Source organism: Leguminivora glycinivorella, chromosome 6, assembly GCF_023078275.1.
Source record: "Leguminivora glycinivorella isolate SPB_JAAS2020 chromosome 6, LegGlyc_1.1, whole genome shotgun sequence".
In the NCBI taxonomy this organism is placed as follows: domain Eukaryota; kingdom Metazoa; phylum Arthropoda; class Insecta; order Lepidoptera; family Tortricidae; genus Leguminivora; species Leguminivora glycinivorella.
The window spans coordinates 7728604-7740536 of NC_062976.1; the positions used below are offsets into that span (position 1 = coordinate 7728604).

Here is an 11933-nt window from a genome sequence, read left to right on the forward strand (position 1 = left end):
ATTATAAATTCAATAATTATACTCTGAATCACTATTTTTTTCACCCCATTGTGTTCAAAATCCTCCAATGACGTATCTTGAAATTTCTAAGAAAAAATCAAAAGTTAAAAAAATGTTGATTCTTAAATTTCCATAAGCGTGAAACCGCAATTTTTTGTCATAATTTGAAGTTATCTGCTAAAATTGTGTGGCTAGGTGCGAAGTCCTACGTTGACTAATGTTTCGCGATAAGCCAGCCTTCAAACACCTTAGCCTCAATTAAGTTATAATATTGGACCAGGAGTTCAGTCAAAATCTGCATTAAAATCGTATATATTTTGATTTATTTGATCAAATATGATGAAAGTCAGGGGATGAATTTCACCACCCCTTTTCCTCCCGAGGACGTCGTTGAATTGAATTGAGCCAGGGAATATGATTTCATGGGTAATGGGGGTTAGTTAGCAATTTGTCACTGCAGTTCTACGATTTTCCTTTTCTTTCAACCTCATAATAGACATAATTGCTAAGAGTGACACTGAAACTTGAGCAGGTTCATGTACTCTGCCTACCTCTTATGGGAACACAGGCGTGAGTTTATATACCTATGTAAAGTGGGATATTCAAGGCGAACTATTTGACCAACCAAGAGAGTACTCGTAACTAATTTGCGCTCATCACCCATGACTCATCGTTGCAAAATATTTCAAGAACATCGCCGCAAATTCGCATAATTTGTCCCATTCCCATGCCATTTACAGGAATTTCAACGCATGGGAATGTTAGCGCTCTCATCCCACCTACCGCATTCACACGGTAACGGAATGACAGATTTCCCTTCCGATATTGAAATACGCATATCAGACATTAAAAAATGCAGGGAATTCGTTTGATTAAAAAAATAACTTAAAATAAAAAATAAAAAATAAAAAAGCTGCACTGCCCGGGAATCGAACCCGGGTCGCAAGAATGGGAATCTTGCATGATACCACTACACCAGCAGTGCTCGCGGCAAGCGAGCGAAATTTGTTATCGTATGAGGCATGAGTTGCGCAGTACGTTGACCTGCGCGCGCATAGCGCCATTGAGGCGTTGACAGCACGTACGATGTGCATCGTCAGCATCATATTGCAATGTAAACAATGCAATCCAAATGCAGTTCGTGCCTACTCAATGTTCACTTGTTTTGTGTACGAATTAGTAAACAGCGCAGTGTGTTCAAATATTGTGGGGTAGGTCAGTTATTTTAGAAAACTATTTTTTTATAATAATAAACAAATTAAGTTCAACCATAAATTTGTTAAACTACTTTTTTCGCAAATATATTTACATAAATTTTATTACACATGTCTGTGTAATCTTATCTTTTAGGTAATTAAAATTATTTGCCTATTATGATAAAATACTTATGAGTTGTAAGTATGTATTTATAGTTAAAATTATACCTACCTTAATTAGATTATTACGACTAGTTTTTGTAACACACTAGCTACACAACATACAATACAGATTGCCTATTGTGGACAGCTATTCTATTTTTTTTTGTTAGTGCAATTGGTCTGGTGCTGAATTTTTAGCGTAAAAAAAATACCTTATTACATTGTCTGCCTCCGTATTAATACATGTTTAGACGGAATAGAATATCAATATTTATACATAAACAATTACAAGACTCTAAACATATCACATATCACGTAGGCGATTGTTTTTATGACTCCTATTTTACAAACTAAATCGTCTCATTTTTTCTAAAAATCCAGGAAAAGCGTACACACACCTACACCTTTAAACCGGACGCCGACGCGTAAACACTTACACGGCGCACGCTATAAAAATGCTGTAAAATTTTGATGTTTCTATTCGACATCACCCCTCCCTTTCACACATATAGGAATACATGCACTTGTCCCTCTCGCTGACTGGAGAATGGCTCGAATTATTATCAATGTACTTTACACAAAGCAGAAGTCCCGACTGGACTGACGTTTATGTGATTTTGAGAGTAAATTGTGTAGGTTAGTGCCCGATAAGTGGGATCGCCAGATGAGGTGTTAAATGATAATTTTAAAGGAACTAGATTCCGTATTTAATGTTGTTTTTTCTACTCGTCGACTTTAATCTGTCAATTAGGACACCAGAGACTAAACTATACGTGCTGACTTTTCAGTGTTAGATAGTCTTTGACACTTAGTCAACTATAATATTTCATTACACTTCACTTTAGGTGACTGAAAAAAAGTTCTATACTAATTTGCGATACCTGGCAAATTTTTCCGCATCTGAAACACATTTTTTTTATCTATCGTGTTATCGACGAATCAGAGACGGTTAATACAAACAATTGGTTGCCAGGTAATTCGATGTTGATACAACGGTGAACGACGCTATTAACATTAATTTTAACTTGAATGATGATATTTTTCGTCCATCGATGATGAAGATGATGATGACTCATAGAAAAAGTATTGTATACAATAGTGATATAATTAAGCTTTTCACTCTCATACCGTACTATTAGGCCACTCAGCCAGCTTCGTGGCCTAAACATGGTACTCGACTGAAAAGCTTTGTATTATATCACGATTGTATAAAATACTATTATACATATAGTTTCCTAGTTGATTAAATGAATATTAAAAAGTTGCCTGTATTGCTTACGTCTGGCTTTACGACCGCCAGAGTTAAGAGGTATATATATAATTTCAAAATTGCGATATTTTCCAATTCAATTCTTATTTTTAACCCCCGACGCAAAAACGACGGGGTGTTATAAGTTTGACGTGTCTGCCTGTGTGTATGTCTGTCTGTCTGTCTGTCTGTGTGTGTGTCTCTCTGTGGCATCATAGCTCTCGAACGGATGAACCGATTTTGATTTAGTTTTTTTTTTGTCTGAAAGCTGAGTTAGTCGGGAGTGTTCTTAGCCATGTTTCATGAAAATCGGTCCACTATGTCGCGGTCGGGGGTTTTTTCAAAATTTTCATTTTGTGGTTATTTTGGAATGTCATCAAAATCAGCCAAGAACCGACTCGAATTCGCAGTTATCCGGGCTGTAGGCCTAGCACATGATGGCCGCGGGAGTATGTCGCCGCGAGATAGATGACACGTCTTTGTCTAATTGTATTAATGACATAAGGACAGGTAGTCTATCTCGCGGCGACATACTCCCGCGGCCATCATGTGCTAGGGCTGTTCAAAGCTCACAGACTTGACCATAAACTATTTAAATACTTGACATTCCGTCAAACGTTGCCGTCACAATAAACTATCTGTCACACGGCCATTCTGACCTTCCACATGTCCTTGTAGGAACAGTACCAGCGAAGGGAATGCGAGTTTACTAAACTCTAAGAAAAATATTTGTTAATATAGTTATTTATTTTACAAGGGAGCAAAGTAGTTGTTTAGCCGCACGTGCCAATATTGATACCCGAGCAAGCGAAATATTCCAATAAAATGCAATTTTTCTATCTGTTTTCGAATAGCAAAGAAAGCCTTTACCGGTTGGAGTGGTGAAAATAAATTTACTTACTTTTAATTTCTAGTGAGCAACGTTGTAGTTTATCTCCTCATGTTTAAATTGTAGGTAACCAATTTAGAGAAATATTCCAAAAATGCAATGCTTCAAAAAGTAAAATGTTTTTTTTTTTAATATATATACTTAACCTATATTGTGTCCCACTGCTGGGCAAAGGCCTTCCCTATTTTCCGCCACTCGTCGCGGCTTTGTGCATGCTCCCGCCAATGTTTATATTTTGGAAATATATTTTAATTGTCTAAATACACTGTTTTAATATTGAATATTGAACTACATATTTACCTCGTTTTCTTCATCTTGTAAAGGCAGCTCGATATTAACATACCACAAGTTCATCTACCTACAATATTTCATGCAAACCCAAAAAACCTAATCCAGTTTCCGAAGAATCCCACGCGACCTTCGTCGCCGCCGGCAATATGGGAACGAACTGAACGAAGACATCCAGGGCAAGTCTGTGGTTAAATAAATTAAATTTGGGTGCAAAATACATCGGCGGGCCCTGTAATTGGCGCGCCGCGTTGCGATTTGCCCGCCCCTGCCTCTGCTGCTGGCACGAGGAGACATGAAAAGCAGATGTGGCATTTTTTCGGTTGCGTCATAAATAAACGAACTAGGTAATGAATAAATTTGTTGGCAGAGTTTTCCTATAGTCAAGAGTTCAAGACCAAACCACCGGATTAACCGAAATTTTACTATTTATAGCAGTAAAGTGCGTGAAGCGATTGAAATCAGAAAACATCGTAATTTGAACTAAAATGTAGGGCAAGGGATTTCATGTTCGTGGATTCTCCCGATCACAAACCATCAGATGTTGTCGTGAGCGTTGTGTTTAGGCACCATGGCAACATCGTGGTAACCCTAGGCGTAACTCATCCAGCTAGAAAACGTTGATACTCTCCGCCAGTCTTCCTTTGACCACGGACGTAGTTTCACATTCGAAACGTCGGGCCGAATATGTGTACGTTCCGCTCAAATTTAATAATAAGTAGATAATTCTTCTCCTAAGCCCTTTTTCTCCAGGATGTGGAGAAGTTAGGGGCTCCTACGGTAGGTAAATATTTTATCAACCTGTTTATCAATAAACGTCGGGATTTGAAATTCATTACTCCCTCTTCTCAAACACGACGCACAGAATGCCGCATCCAACCTCGCAAATACCTCCTCGCTGTAATGACTCCAAGATTCTTATCTCATTATCAATTTCATCGGAACGCCGTTCCGATACAATTCCCGGCTAATGGACGATATTAGCCGCGACGGGTGTCTAAGATGTGCTCTTGGTTATTTACACTATCTAACATTAGGTACTTATAAAAGGCGGGGCGATTGTAACTAAATAGTACAGTACAAAACGATACAACTGCAGAAAATAGGAAATTCGAAACGAGTGGCGATACATTTAAAAACATCCGAGGGAAGTGTTTTAACTCCACACACGTTACGAATTCCCTCATCGCACGTGTATTGTAAGACGTTTTACAGTAGGCTGTCACCAGCCGGGCAATTAAGTATGTCACCACCCTATCTATGAGATATGCCTGGCTGGTGACAAGGCACAGTTTCGATATGACCAACCAACCAATCAACACCAATACCAACTTTGCAAAATAGTGCGGAAAAAGTAAGTAAGGTACAGCGGGGCAAATCTCGACTGGGGGGCAATTGTAACTGATTCATTTTTTTATGATGTTGAGTTGTCAGACATTAATCCACTGAACACGCCTACCATGCATATATAAATGCAAACATTGTAAAACATGGAAAAAATGGACCAGTTACATTTGCCCTCCAGTCGAGATTTGCCCCGCTGTACCTTACCATATGTACTGTAAACTCATTTGTTGCCCTCCAAAGTTGAAGAAATGGGGTACAGTCAGCATCAAAAGTAGTGCATCAAATAACGCTTCAGAAGTAACTAATCACTAAGAAATAACGACCTTCTTTCTTTCTTTTAGTTTTACTTAGCCTAGTCGGCCTACAAACCTGGTGGTCTTTTGACAACCAGTATAAGAATTTATTAAAGTGATTAGCACCGATATTCGTTCCAAATCTATGTTTCACGTCAATTTACACATTTTATTGCCTAATTAATTAATTTATTTGTTTGTCAGCGACATTTTAGCGACCAAATAAAAGTTCAGTGTGAAGTCCCGATGGGTTAGTCATCAAGTCATCGAGTGACGTACGTCGATTAGTCATTTCATTGAATTTCAGATATGAATCACTAGAGCTTTCGTCGAGCCTCTTACCCGCGTACTTGAACGGTCATGACATAGAGTAATATAGAACTCATTGACGTACAGAATGTACTTACACTGTCTAATCTCTTTAGTATCTGTGTCTCTGAAAATCAGTGTTGCCAACATTACGTGTATCTGAATCTGCCTGTGGAACATAACGTTTTTAATAAAATAAATAAAATAAAAATAAAAAATAATTTATTTCCAAAAAAAAATCTACAATCTAAACTTACAGTTTAAGCATTAGGTACAACATTATTTTAGGTAACTACAAACATCAATCATCAAGTAGGTACAACACAACAGTATAAATTTTATCTTAAAGTAGGTATAGGTACATTACAAAGGCAATGGGTACCAGTCTCAGGCTTTGCTAGATTGATGGTATTATCCAGCCCTGATTTTCAGCCTGATGGCACCTCAGGTCGGTGAAGGCGTTTGGCGCTCGCGTATGTGTGTGTGTGTTTTGTGTATGTATATGTACATAAGAGTATGACTGTGCATGTGTTATGTGTATGCTGTATACACATATATATATATGTGTATACAGCATACACATAACACATGCACAGTCATATATATATATATATATATATATATATATATATATATATATATATATATATCCGTCAAAAAGTATAATAAGTAGTCATGGATATATGTCTGTGTAATATGTATTTATTATTATACTTTTTGACGGTTAAGAACACCTATTTACCTTTAGCTTAGCGTTTAGTACCTATTATTTTTAAATAAAAAAAAATCATTAGGCGTCGTTGAGTATGGGGCGTAAGCGTATTTAGGTTAGGTAGAATCATCCCAGTCTGCATAGATTTTTACAGCCCCGCCTCCTCGTAATTTCATTAAAGTGTGACATTTAAAATAACATTAATTTTCAGTGCCGAGTCTGTGAAAATCGTTGCAAACTTATCGTGGCTTACCTATTAGGTACTTACGAAAATTGATTTACTTTAAAAACTACACAGAAAATGCAGATCTAGAGGTATTTATTCAAAATTAATGGTAATACTAATTACCTGGGGCCTATTGCATAACAATTTACAACTTGTATTACAAGCGGAACTCTCTTTCTTATAAAATGAATTGGAGGGGGACTACCGCTTGTAATATGAGTTGTAAATTGTTATGCAATAGGCCCCTGGTCGTATTTTACTTTTGCAAACTTGAACATCGACGGTCAAGATACTCTAAATAAATTGTCAAATTATTAGCTTTAAAAACTATTATGCCAATATAAATATTATTTTGACTAAATCTCGATAATAAGCCATAATTTTTCGTATCTCACCTTCGTATCGAAACTAAAACATTAACACATTGCAAATTCCTCCATAATTAGAGGAACTAACCTAAAACAACAATCAGCAGTGACACGCAAATCGCTCACTACAACCTAATGCCTTCGAATTTTCCAAAATAAACCTTCAGACATACAGCTAAACTTCAATTTCATTTGACGTTTTAAAAGGTGCTTAAGTCTTTTAGGGGTAGGACGATGAAAATAACGTACGTATAGACTATAGAGCATAGACATAGAAAAAATATAGACGGAAGGTTTTAAGAGCGCTATGACAAAAAAAGGCGATATATTGTAAAATGCACAATATTTATCGACAAAATTGTACACTTTACTCATACTAAAAGACAGTGAAAGTACTTGTTTCAGTTAGAACATCTTATTAACTGTCGGTTAATTAAAAAACATATGGAAAAAAAAGCTTTTTCAATTAGTAATGATTGTTTTCCTGATGCTCGTTTAGGAAAACCGCGTGAAGCACAGAATTCGGAGCTCTTATTATCAACAATTTGATAAGCTCACTCTCATAAATGAGGTAAATTTAAGTTCCAAATATCTTGTACTTAAGGCCCATTAAACAATATTTATCATTTAATCCTTTGAAATTGAGAAATTGAAAGTAAAACGAACTCAATTTTGTCTTGAAAATACATTGAAACAAGTGATCATTTCTCCGAAAATCTACATGTTATCGAAGTTATTTTAGTATATAAATAATCTGTACAATCTGCTTAAATTGCTGTTATCCATTTGTCGTTATAATATTATATAATGATTTTTTGCCAATTTTTTGAAAATTAGCCTTCCTGTCGCTATTTGACCGGCGACGGACGCCTGCGATTTCAGTGCCGCGCCGGAGCTCGTATAGGTGAGACGTATGTCACTTCGCTCTCCGAGTTCTGATCGCAAACGTCGAGAATATTTATCGTTGTGTGGGTCGGACGCCTTGTTTATACACGGGCTATCCTCGCATTGTGTGTGTGTAAACAGCGACCAACGAATTTGATCCTAGATCCGTAAATATTTGCTTTTGTAATATTTTGTTATGTTTGAATGTTAAAGTATTACAACGTTATGATGATAAATATGTAAAAATTACAATACGGTCAAGATGATAAGACATATCAAGATGGTACTCGGGATCTGATGATGGAGCCAGAAGGTGGTCACCAGTACCAGTGAACCATGTAAGTAAACGACTTCGTGTTTAGGCTCGTTGGGTTCGTCTCAACAAGACCTTTGACAAGAGGTGGTACTCAGGGTCTGATGATGGAGCCAGATGGTGGTCACCAGTACCAATGAACCATATAACTAAACCCAGAGATGGGGAAATCGTAATCGATTCCGGATTACACGATTACTTGATTTTACTTTGTAATCCACTACTGGGTGTCAGATTACTTGTAATGTAATCAAGTGAAACGGTAAATTACCATTCCATGTAAAGGAATCACTAATCATCTATACAATAATTACTATTACCAATAATTCGGAATCATAGTCGATTCAAAATAACTGAAATTATTGACTTGATTACTTTCAGATTACAAATATGTAGTACCTCAGATTGCTGACTGTCACTTTGACACAAAAGTCATCATGGGTGTCGTAAAATAGGTTTTAGGGGGTGCTGATTCCAAAATTAATGACCAATGTGGAATCTGACATTGCTGACTGTCACTTTGACACAAAAGTCGTCATGGGTGTCGTAAAATAGGTTTTAGGGGGTGCTGATTCCAAAATTAATGACCAATGTTCAATCTGACATTGCTGACTGTCACTCTGACACAAAAGTCGTCATGGGTGTCGTAAAATAGGTTTTAGGGGGTGCTGATTCCAAAATTAATGACCAATTTGGAATCTGACATTGCTGACTGTCACTTTGACACAAAAGTCGTCATGGGTGTCGTAAAATAGGTTTTAGGGGGTGCTGATTCCAAAATTAATGACCAATGTGGAATCTGACATTGCTGACTGTCACTTTGACACAAAAGTCGTCATGGGTGTCGTAAAATAGGTTTTAGGGGGTGCTGATTCCAAAATTAATGACCAATGTGGAATCTGACATTGCTGACTGTCACTTTGACACAAAAGTCGTCATGGGTGTCGTAAAATAGGTTTTAGGGGGTGCTGATATCAAAATTAATGACCAATGTTCAATCTGACGTTGCTGACTGTCACTCTGACACAAAAGTCGTCATGGGTGTCGTAAAATAGGTTTTAGGGGTGCTGATTCCAAAATTAATGACCAATTTGGAATCTGACATTGCTGACTGTCACTTTGACACAAAAGTCGTCATGGGTGTCGTAAAATAGGTTTTAGGGGTGCTGATTCCAAAATTAATGACCAATGTGGAATCTGACATTGCTGACTGTCACTTTGACACAAAAGTTGTCATGGGTGTCGTAAAATAGGTTTTCATGGGTACTGATCTCAATATTAATGATCAATTTGGAATCTGATATTGCTGACTGTCACTTTGACATAAAAGTCGTTATGGGTGTTGTCAAATAGGTTTCCAGGGGTACTGTGCAATGTCAGGTTCCAAATCGGTCATGACTTTTTAAATCATTTCATTAATTTTGGAATCAGTACCCCTAAAACTATTTGACTACACCCATGATTCCTTTTGTGTCAAAATGACAATTAGCACTGTGAGATTCCAAAATAGTTATTAATTTTGGAATCAGCACCCCCGGAAACCTTTTTGACGACACCTATGACGACTTTTGTGTCAAAGTGACAGTCAGCAATGTCAAGATTCCAAATCGGTCATTAATTTTCAAATCAGCACCTCCGGAAACCTATTTGACGACACCCATGACGACTTTTGTGTCAAAGTGACAGTCAGCAATGTTAGATTCCACATTGGTCATTATTTTTGGAATCAGCACTCCCTAAAACCTATTTTACGACACCCATGATGACTTTTGTGTCAAAGTGGCAGTCGGCAATGTTAGATTCCATATTGGTCATTAATTTTGGAATCAGCACCCCTAAAACCAATTTTACGACACCCATGACGACTTTTGTGTCAAAGTGACAGTCAGCAATGTCAGATTCCACATTGTTCATTAATTTTGGAATCAGCACCCCTGCAAACCTATTTGACGACATCCATGACGACTTTTGTGTTAAAGTGACAGTCAGCAATGTCAGATTTCACATTGGTCATTAATTTTGGAATCAGCACCCCCTAAAACCTATTTTTCGACACCCATGACGACTTTTGTGTCAAAGTGACAGTCAGCAATGACAGATTCCAAATCGGTCATTAATTTTTAAATCAGCACACCCGAAAACCTATACTCGTGGTATATGCACTTGAAATGTGAAAGTGAAAATGCTAGAATGACATGTAAACCAAAAACAATTTGAGTGACATAAAGAAGTAAAGTAATAAGCCTGGAATCGAAGTAAAGTGGAGTGGGATTCAAAATACTTAAGTACTTGATTACCGAGGAATCCATATTACAGGAATCTATATTATACCGATTCCAAAGGAATGGATTACAGAGGTAATCATAATACAGCATTACAGTAATTTTCATATAACAAAAGCAAATATTTGGGATGGGATCTACTTTTATAATTAATTTTTTAAATAAATTTTAACATAATTGATATTATTTTGCGCTACATTCTAGTATTTTCGTACAAAATAATGTTTATTAGAAATCAAAAGTTTATATCGAGATAGTAGATTGTGGTTGTTATCAAAATTCCATAGAAAGGATCAAGATTGTTTTGTCCATTATCGTAGTGCGAGCGAGTGATAAGACGTGCTAGAAAGGGTCGGCATATTGGGCTCGCGCGGCGGGTAAAATACCTAATTTCGCCCGACGCCGAAATGTTATAACGCTCTTAAGCAAAAACTTATCACCTGTACCTTACACTTTCACGAAGTATGTACATATAAAAAAATATAGATATAGCTACTCTACTCGATCTTCAATTACTACAGCTTTTCCTCTCCAGTAATTGAATATGAAAATTATGTGAATTTCTGTTGACCAAGTCGTAAGTATCGTAACAGAAAAGTGGTGACAGAATGACGTCACATACCCGTCATCTAAGATTTTCTACAGTTTTTGGAGTTGGCGTTGTACTATGTATATCGTTTATACTTATAATAGTGTTAAGTAGGACAAGTAGGTATATTAAAGGTCATGTTAGATGACAAAATGCTAGTCAATAAGAAAAATTTGCATGCCTAGACACTCTCGGCAAAATGTGATGTTCAGAATAATGCATGTTACCTACCACCTAAGTATTTTATTTCATTACAATATCTAATGAAAATCAGCGCTTCGGCTTGCCGTGGCAATATGCTGAGTGGGCTCCCTATTTAACATCTAGATTGTGTTGTATTTATCTCCGTTATATTTGTCCAAACTGATGTTAAATAAATAATATTCTATTCTATTCTATTCTATATCTATGGTCATAATGGAAAAGTGTTGCCATGATGACGTCACATACAAGTCATCTAGGGGTTTCTATAATCTATGGTATAGAGCGTCAAGACCACTTTGTTTCACCTCCCAGATATGAGTGCCCTGATAACCATCTAGCTACCGCACAAACTTATCAATACACCTATCCTCAACCTTATAACTAAGGACTAAGAGAGGTTTTGGTATGTCTAGTTGGTGTTATTATCTTTGTAGTAGACGGTAACGTGTCAATCGCTCCTCCTCTCAGAGTAAGTTATAAATAATTATTAATAATCATGTCAATGCATCGTGAGAAATATGCTCGAGTGTAAGAAACTATTAATTTGGAATTATTAAATAATTGAGGGTGTTCGATGTGGCCGTAATTAATTTAGTTTTTGTGGAATGCCGATGACTGGCG

The 11933-nt window shown here is 36.8% G+C and overlaps 1 non-coding gene across 1 annotated transcript; it reads right to left on the minus strand.

Annotated features, from left to right (window-relative positions):
* Nucleotides 1-914: 914 nt before the first annotated feature.
* On the minus strand, nt 915-985 carry Trnag-ccc. The gene has a single exon. It is a non-coding gene; the product is annotated as a tRNA-Gly (tRNA).
* Nucleotides 986-11933: the final 10948 nt, after the last annotated feature.